Source organism: Capra hircus, chromosome 19 (assembly GCF_001704415.2).
Source record: "Capra hircus breed San Clemente chromosome 19, ASM170441v1, whole genome shotgun sequence".
Lineage (NCBI taxonomy): Eukaryota > Metazoa > Chordata > Mammalia > Artiodactyla > Bovidae > Capra > Capra hircus.
The window spans coordinates 31400609-31410574 of NC_030826.1; the positions used below are offsets into that span (position 1 = coordinate 31400609).

General features: G+C 44.7%; 1 non-coding gene across 1 annotated transcript; it reads right to left on the minus strand.

Annotated features, from left to right (window-relative positions):
• On the minus strand, positions 816 to 888 carry TRNAC-ACA. The gene has a single exon. It is a non-coding gene; the product is annotated as a tRNA-Cys (tRNA).

Here is a 9966-nt window from a genome sequence, read left to right on the forward strand (position 1 = left end):
ACCTGCTAGGTGAACACTCCTTTAGTCCTGGGCTCTGAGTAGAAATTCCTGGGTTGGGCTGCGAGACTCTGTATCTTCATTATACAGAAACACCAAATAGAGCTTGAAGTCTTCAAGCCTTTCCACTGTAGTGCCAATCAGTTCTGTGGAAAGGATAGGGTATCTAGAACAGTTGTTTTTACTAAGGAAGCAACAGACACAGTGCAAAAAGCCCTACTTCCCCTCCCACCCAAGCCTTAAAAGACCCACAGAAATGGAAACATGCTTTTTTCCCCCTCAGCTCTATATCTAGAATCCACACTTAAAAAACTCACCAAGAATGATTCTTTTAATTTTTGGTGGGAATGTGAAATGGTGTAGCCACTTTGGAAAACACATGGAGGTTCCTAAAAAAGCTTAAACATAGAACTACCATAGGATCCAGCCATCCCACCTCTGGGTGTTCATCCAGAGGAAACAAAAAACAGTAACTCAAAACGACATATGCTCCCCTTTGTTCACTGCAGCGTTATTTTTGTTTTGTTTTAAAATTTGTTTATTGTAATTGGAGAATGATTACTTTACAATATTGTGGTGGTTTTTGTCATACATCAACATGAATCGGTCATGGCTGCACACACGTGTCCCCCCCCCCCCATCCCTGCAATGTTATTTACACTAGCCAAGAGAGAGAAGGGAAGGAAGGGAAGAGAAAGTCACTCAGTTGTGTCCGACTCTTTGCAACCCCATGGACTGTAGCCTACCAGGCTTCTCAGTCCATGGGATTTTCCAGGCAAGAGTACTGGAGTGGGTTGCCATTTCCTTCTCCAGGGGATCTTCCTGACCCAGGGATCGAACCTGGGTCTCCTGCATTGTAGGCAGATGCTTTACCCACTGAGCCACCAGGAAGCAACCTAAAAGCAAACCAACTTTTAAGAATTCCTGTTTTTTGGAGTTTGGGAACAGAATTCAAAAAAAGTGTTTCAGTAAGTAAGCGATAAGTTCTTCAGAGAGTCCTGAGTTAAATTTGAGTCCACCCCACATCCAGAACCTCAGTCTTTAGGATCAATAGAATCTGATTTCAGAGTGTGCTCAGTCACCCAGTTGTGTGTGACTCTTTTGCGACCCCACAGACTGTAGCCCACCAGGCTCCTCTTTCCATGGGATTCTCCAGGGAAGAATAGCGGTGTGGGTTGCCATTTCCTCCTCCGGGGGATCTTCCTGACCCAGGGATCACATCCGCATCTCCTGCACTGGCAGGCGGATTCCTTACTACTGAGCCACCTGGGAAGCCCCTTTGAATTCAGAAGATAATATTTAAATGATGCAAAATCTCAGATTCTTATTTTGTATATCTGTCATGTGTCTCCCTTGAATGTGGTAAAAACCTCTTAGGAGCTGAGATCAGGTCTTTTCTTTGGGTTCATACATCCCTGATACTCAGGGTGGTGGTACCTGGTGTGGGATTGACACTCAGTGAGTAATTGTTGAGGGAGTGAATAAGCGTGTAGCCTGGGGGACTGACTATTAGCGGCTTAGCAGAGTCACAGATACTGAAGTTCAGGGGTTTGTGAGGAAGACAGGAATTTCAAGCCTAGGTACATCGGGTCACCCCTGCTCTTTCTAGATGTGTTGACACCGGGGCTTGGCAGCAGAGCATCGTCAGTCATTGAGGTCAGGGAGTCAGCAAGTGCACACTTGAAGGGCTGCTTGGTATTAACACAAAGGCAGCTACTTGTAATGAAGGAGCTGCAAGCAGCCAAACAGAACAGAGAAAATTCACAAAACCAACAAACAAAACCATGTTCCATCCAGCCATTCCCTCCAGGCAGATTCCAGCTTCAGCTCTGGTAAGACTTCTTATATTCTAGTTTGAATTCGCTGCTCCCTGACCTCTCAAATCAATGATTAAAATTAGACACATGTCTAATATTTCTTAATACTTGCACATTATCCTGCCTGTTTAGTTCGATGCATGCATGCTAAGTTGTTTCAGTAGTGTCCTACTCTTTGCAACCCTATGGACTGTAGCCCTCCAGGCTCCTCTGTTCCTGGGATTCTCCAGGCAAGAATCCTAGAGTGTGTTGCCATGCCCTCCTCCAGGGGATCTGCCTGACCCAGGTGGCAAAGAGTTGGACATAGCTTAGCAACAGAACAACAACACATATTATGTACTAGATTAATTACTTAAGAAATACTCCCTCCTTTTCCAGGAGTATATCAGAAGGATTATCCACCATCACCAAGTGGGACTTATTTCAGGAATGCAGTGCTTCTTGGTCCACACTGGTTCTCTCCCTCAGATCCAGTGGGCCCGCCCCATGCTCTTCTCCCCTCAAGAATACCCAGCAGAAAGGACAACTTAGAACAGACATCCTTTGATTCAGCTATTTATATCACCTCATATGAGAGACTCCAGCCATTCTAAGGGCTTTTCGTCTTATCTCCAACATGCTCTTTCTTTTAGACCACAATAACCCTGGCTTGTTATTTGTCTTTCAAAGGCCTTGGGAGAACCTATTTGATAGCCTCAAGTTTCGCAGAGAGTCTTATTTTATTTTATTTTTAATTGGAGGATGATTACTTTACAATATTGTAATGGTTTCTGCCATACATCAACATGAATCAGCCTCAGGTATACATACGTTCCTTCCCTCTTAAACTTCCCTCCCACCTCCCTCCCCCTCCCACCCCTCTAGGTTGTCACCAGAGGGTGTTTTAATTTCAGTCTCTGCATCTTAGAGGGGATGTGTTGGCAAGGAAAAAATTTCATCACTTCCATTTGCTTCACTTTATCCAACTAGTAAGCTTCCCAGGTGGCGTTAGTGGTAAAGAACCCACCTGCCAATGCAGGAGACATAGAGACATGAGCTAAAGCAAAACTGTGCACTCAGCAATGAGCAGAACGCCGGGGAGCAAATGATGACCTTCTTGAGTCCTGCATTTGCAACCCACATAATACAAAGTGAGAATTTCACAAAACAAGATGATTCCCAATACAAGTATATAAAACCCATCTCCCAGAAAACAATGTTCCACTTTTCTTTGTGTGAAGTTTAAGAAAATGCCATAAAACATCATCTGATCGAGGCCCCTGCAGTACCTGTGGCTGACACATACTTGCTGTTATCATTTGTTTGAACCATTTCTCCCATCCCACAGAGCAGAGAGCAAACAGCTGGTTAGCCCTTAAATGAACATGATGGTGTAAGAATGATGTCTCGTGTGCACCCAAGGAAGTCTCACTGGATAAATAAAAGGTTGCTCATTTATTTATGATGCAAAAAATCCATTGTGCATTCAGCGAAAAGAAGCATCAATTATTTATTCAGAACTCCTGTCTCTAAGAACAACTTTTTGTGTTCATGAGGCATGACTGCTTTTATTCCTCTAAAACATGCAATTTTCTTTCTGACGGTACTGGGTGGTACTCTCAGAAAGCACGTGGCATTGTGGCAACTTGTGCATTTGATAAAGGATTTCTAGCTGGTCATACCCTTTTAATCTGATTCCCCCCATTGCCCTCAGACACCCAGGAGTCCTGAACAGATGCATAGGGTTCATTCATTCATTCACTAGCAACCTTGTTTCTTCTCCCTCACCCTGAGACAGACCTATGGCATCACTAAATCATTCATTAAACTCTGGGGTCAAATATCTTCCCATGCATCACTACTTACCCTCACCCTAGTGAGGGTGTGATTAAAGCGACATCATTTCTCAAAGGCATTTAAAAAACAGTTCCTTGGAATTGTATTATTTGTTTTTGTGTGTGTGCTCAGTTGTGTCTGACTCTTTGCAACCCCAGAGACTGTAGCCTGCCAGGCTCCTCTGCCCATGGAATTTTCCAGACAAGAATATTGGAGTGAGCTGCCTTTTCCTACTCCAAGCTACACATATACATACACATATATCCTTATTTTTGGATTTCCTTCCCATTCAGGTCACCGCAGAGCCCTGAGCAGAGTTGCCTGTGCTATATAGCAGGTTCTCATTAGTTATCTCTTGTATACATAGTATCAACACTGTATAGGTGTCGATTCCAGTCCCCCAGTTCACTCCACCACCACCCTTTCTCCCTTGGCATCTGCATATTTGTTTCCTATGTCTTTGTCTCTATTTCTTCTTTGCAAATAATATCATGTTTACCATTTTTCTAGATTCCACGTAGATGTGTTCTGACAGATGTGTTATGAAACCTAATAAAACAAAGAAAACAGTAAAAATCAAGTTGAACTCTGTAAAAGATAGCTGAAACACTCATATTCCACTACATCTGAATTTTACTTGATGGTGTTTTATTCATCGTTATATTCCTGTCACCTATGCCTAGAGCAGTGCTCACATAGTTGTACTAACTGTTGAAAAAAACCCACAGAATTTATCTCTGCTATTTCCCCACTCATACTCTAGCACCTCCTAGTAGCTGGGGACTTTAAGCTTCCTTCTGGTATTTTCTACAACTTTAACATTTACACCCAAATTAGAATTCTCACCACTCAAATTCATTCCTGGTTCTCATGTAAAAGCCATATTAAAATGCTTATTCTATTAGCACCCATTATTCCAGCTACCGGAAATCTGATCAAACTCATTAAGTGGAAAAAGGAATCTCCACGGAAATCAGTCTGCTGTTTCTCCCTAGCAGAGCATTTTGGATGAGTGATTCCCTTTCCCTTGGCTTCAGTTTTCTCACCCAGATTACCTGGTTTGTAATGTCTACTTTATATTCAAGGCATTTTCGGAGAAATGAGTTCAGACAACCATCTCATGCTCATGTTTAGCTGTGTCTGACTCTTTGCGACCCCATGGACTGTAGCCCGCCAGCCTCCTCTGTCCATGGGGATTCTCCAGGCAAGAATCCTGGAGGGGTTGCCACTTCCTTCTCCCATTAGAGGAGAGAAAGGAGGTTAGAGCCAGGTTAGGAGTGGCCCAGCTCTCCCCACCTGGTCCTTAGGCAGGTCAGCAGGATGACCACTCCAGTGGGGCTGGAGATGTGCGGCGGTGACATCTGTGTCTGTCTTCCCTGTGGAGCTTGGGGAGGTTAAAACCCCTTTCCCTGATGCTCTAGGGAAGAATGGCCATGATGGGTGTCTCGAGGACTCAGAGTCCTTAGGCTCAAGAAGGGCACCAGAGGGTTGCCTTACACACTGCCCCCTGCCCAGAGAAACACAGAAAAGGCTAACTGGGAGCTAAACAGGTGTGTATGAAGAGACCTTTGTCTGCAGCAGGAAGGATGAAGCAACACACTGGATGGGCAAGTAACTGTAGAAAACGGCGGGACAAGGAAGGAAAACCCAACGAATGCTGGCTCTACTGAGGACCAGACACTCCATCCCCCAACACACACATGCACGCGCGTGCACCCTGCCTGGGCACTTGGCAAGACACTGAAACACAGTGCTATGTGAACTGAAAGATCCTAAAATTTACACACTCAAGAACTTATTTCTTGAGTTTCTATACATAGTTTTAAGTTCCTGGGGATAGAAAAAAAGAAAACAGTGGCATAGGATCTTAAAAGAGAAAAGAAGATTAGCTGGAGAAAACAAGATGTCTGAGAAGGTGAGTTTGTGCCCTGAGATGAGTAATCATTCCTCAGGGATCTCAAGGGTAGGGCAGGAGTCGGGAGACACAAAGAGAGAAACGTTGATGTTTTGCTCTGGTTTCTTAGCCCAGTGGCCTGCCTTTGCCAATGTGATGTAGAGTATGCTTCACCTCTCCTGGCTGGGCATCCACAACCAAATTTCTGGTAGTTTAAACAGGTCAGAGGACAGATAGCATCACTGACTTGATGGTCGTGAGTTTGAGCAAGCTCCAGGAGTTGGTGATGGACAGGGAGGCCTGGCATGCTGCTGTCCATGGGGTCACAAAGCGTTGGACACGACTGAGCAACTGAACTGAACTGAACCTCAGGGCAAGGAAGAAGCATTTTGATAGGTGACTCAGGATGGAAGCAAAAGCTGGGGGACTAAATCAGCTTTCTCTCAGCCCTAGACTCTCCTTTTGGGGAATTAAAAAAAAAAATATTGGAGTATAGTTGATTTGCAACATTGTGTTAATTTCAGGTTCACAGCAAAGTGAATCAGTTATACATATACATATAGCCTCTTTTTTCAGCTTCTTTTTCCATAGAGGCCATTACAGAACATTAAGCAGAGTGTCCTCTGCTATACAGTAGGTCCTTGGTAGTTATATATGGAGCGTCCCTGGAGGCTCAGTAAAGAATCTACCTGCAGTGATGCAGGGGATGCAGGTTCGATCCCTGGGTCAGGAAGATCCCCTTGAGAAGGAAATGACAACCGACTCCAGTATTCTTGCTTGGAGCATTCCATGGACAGGGGAGCCTGGTGGGCTACAGTCCAGGGGGTCGCAAAGAGTCAGACACAACAGCAACTAACCCACACATGTCTTATATATAGTAGTATGTATATGTCAATCAGAATCTCCCAATTTATCCTTCCTCCTACCTTACCCCCTGGTAACAATAAATTTGTTTTCTACATTTGTGACTCTCTGTGTTGTAAATCAGTTCATTTGTACCATTTTTTTTTATTTTTTTAGATTCCACATATAAGTGACATCATATTTTGTCTCTCTGTGTCTGACTTACTTCAGCCAGTATGACAATCTCTAGGTCGGTCAGTGTTGCTACAAATGGCAGTATTTCATTCTTTCATATTCTCTTGATCTTGCCACTTCGGCCCACGCTCACTCTCTTGGAGCTTGTGCATTGGTTCTTCCAAAAGGACTCAACTCCTGGCCCCGAGGCCCAGACACCTTCCAAGTGCCCAACCTCGCACTATGAGAGCCCACACCCCCACCTAGTTTCTAAGTCCCTGGATCCCAGAGGCTGATGGAATAGAGCCAACTCTGTTTTGATGGAAACCATATGTTTGTAACTTCATGTCAGTGTCAGATGGCAAGACTCAGAGTAGAAGCTCTGGCTTCTTGTTCCAAGGGGTGGCTGCTTGCCTTAGGCTGGTAAAGATCTGCCTACAGTTTGCTGGAATAACCCAGTGTCCCCAAACTCCACACAAAAAGCCCTTTGGCTGGACATGCATTCGCTCTTGGTTCTTCCAGACGAGGAGTCAGAATAGCCATCTCGGATTTGAAGCATCGTGTTGCCCACCCGACATGGCTCCCTGCAGAGATGTGGTTCACCTAGGAGGCAGTGAGGACAAATCCCAGCTTTGTTGCACAGGGTGGTGGAAAATATGAGTCACTGAACTCGAAAGTCACACTAGTGCCTGCTGCTGATTACAAACCAAGAGGAGAGCCTGAGATGGGCAGAGTCCAGGGCGAGGACCACCCTCTTGGACCTAAGCTCAAGACCGGGCGGGGGGGCACAAAGACTTCTATTGTTTACACCGGGGCTGTGTGATGCCCTGTCAGGAAGCCCCCTTCACAAACTGAGTTGCCTCTGCCAGCCCTTAGAGACCTGGGGAATACACTTGCCCGGCCTTTGGTCTGCATGTTTAGACTCATGCCACACTGAATTTCATCTGGGAGGAAAAGCTGTTTCAGATGACCATGAATAGCAGCTTTCATCAGCTGTCACTCCCCATTAGGGCCAGCATGACGTGGAAATGTACAAGAGGCTGGGGTGGAAGCAGCTCCTTCTATCCTAAGCATTCATTGACTTCATTTGAACTGTGGTGCTGGAGAAGACTCTTGAGAGTCCCTTGGACTGCAAGGAGATCAAATCAGTCAATCCTAAAGGAAATCAACCCTGAATATTCATTGGAAGCTGAATACTAAGGCTGAAGCTAAAGCTCTAAAACGTTGGCCACCTGATGTGAAGAGCCTACTCACTGGAAAAGACCCCGATGCTGGGAAAAGATTGAAGGCAAAAGAAGGGGGCAGCAGAGTATAAGATGGTATCACCAACTAAATGGTCATGAATCTGAACAAACTCCAGGAGACAGTAGAGGATGGAGGAGCCTGACGTGCTGCAATCCATAGGGTCACAAAAAGTCAGACAGGACTTAGAAACAGAAAAACAACAACAAAATCATTTTTAAAAGTTAAACAGTCCATTTGACTTTCCCCCCTCATCTTGCTTAGCCTCATCTGACTCTGGGGCAGAAAAAATGTGGTACCTTAAGGCCAGACCCAGGTGGAACTAAGACGCTGATCTGGATGGGGGCTCCATTCAGTGTTCTTTCCCTTGGAGAAGTCAGCTGCAAGCCTCAGCTTCCTCATATGGACTTGGCCTCGAAGAGATAGGATACAGTTTCTGTTTCAGGAGAAATGGGATAACATCCCTGTAGGCAGGTTTCCTGTCTTATATTTGTCTTTAGGAGCAGGGATGGACTTCCTTCAGTGGAACTTGGTAAACTAACTCTCTTACGAAAAAAAAGAAAAGAAAGGCCATATTTGTAGTGTTTGCTAATTTCCACAGTGTAAATACTCTCATCATGGTTGAGTTCAAGGTACCAACATTGTAACCGAATGTGGGGTCTGACTGCTTGCCTCTCAAAAGCCAGTAAAAAAGACCAGGTGGATGGAAAAGAGAGTTTGCTTTATTTTGGATGCTGGCAACAGGAGGGGATGTGGGGGGATGGTGGACTCCTGTGCAAAGATCATCTCCCCCATCCCTAACAATCAGAGGGCAAGATCAACATCAAAAGAATATATTTAAAAAGAGAGAGAGAGATTGTCAGGTGTCAGTCAGAAGAGGCTCACTGAAGGGCTCAGAGAAGGGTAGTAGCTGAAGTCATGGAGTGATTGGAGGAAGAATTATGAAAAAAAAGCATTGCAACAGGGTCATGAAAGGGTCAGAGTATGACGACCTGCAGATAAATTAGGAGGAAGGAGAATAAGAGTAAAATATTCCAAAAGGCATGAGCCAGACATGTGGATTGTCAGATGGGTAGCAGGAAAGGAAGAAAGGAATCACAAAAAATAGTATCTGAAAAAAAATCCAGACCAATTATGGGAAGACAAATAGTGGATTAATAAAATTTTTTGAACAAGAAGTTTCTAGAACATTACTGTAGTGGTAGGGTGAAGTCAGGGATGTAAAAGAAACAGGATCCTTTTCATTGATCTGTCCTTGGACATCAAGGAGATCAAACCAGTCAATCCTAAAAGAAACAAACCCTGAATATTCACTGGAAGAACTGATGTTGAAGCTGAAGCTCCAATACTTTGGCCACCTGATGCCAACAGCCAACACATTATAAAAGACCTTGATGCTGGGAAAGACTGAGGTCAGGAGGAGAAGGGGGCGACAGGATGAGATGGTTGGATGGCACCATTGACTCAATGGGCATGAGCTTGAGCAAGCTCCAGGAGATAGTAGAGGACAAGGAAGCCTGGAGTGCTAAAGTCCATGGGGTCACAAAGAGCTGAACATGAGTGAGCAACTGAACAACTCTCTAGAAACAATCTGACATTGAAACTTCTGACCAGGATGCTGTGTGCATTAAAAGATGACAGTGGATGTAACATCTGGCTTGGATGAGAAGGATACAGGAGTTGTACAGAGCTAGGAGTTGACTAGCTCTGGAGGTCAATTGACTTGGCCCAGACAGCCTGCCAGCGCCCCAGTATTTGCCACAGAGAAAGGTGGTCCCCATAGCTGTATGAATGAGGGATGACCAACCAGAGAAAGAGGAGACAATAGGATTCACTCATGAAACTTTCTTCCTGGTTTTCTTTACAAAAGTGTGGTCTCTAGGGGACTTCCCCGGAGGTCCAATGATTAAGACTTCTAATGCAGGAAGTGTAGGTTCGATCCCTGGTCAGGGAGCTAAGATCCTACAGGCCTCTTGGCCAAAAAACCAAAACATAAAACAGAAGCAATGTTGTGACAAATTCAATGAAGCCTTTTAAAATGGTCTACATTAAAAACATTTTTTTAAAGTTCTTTTAAAATGGTCCATATCAAAGCATGCATGCTCAGTCATGTCCTACTCTTTATGACCCCATGGACTGTGGCCTGCCAGGCTCCTCTACCCATGGGATTCTCCAGGCAAGAAT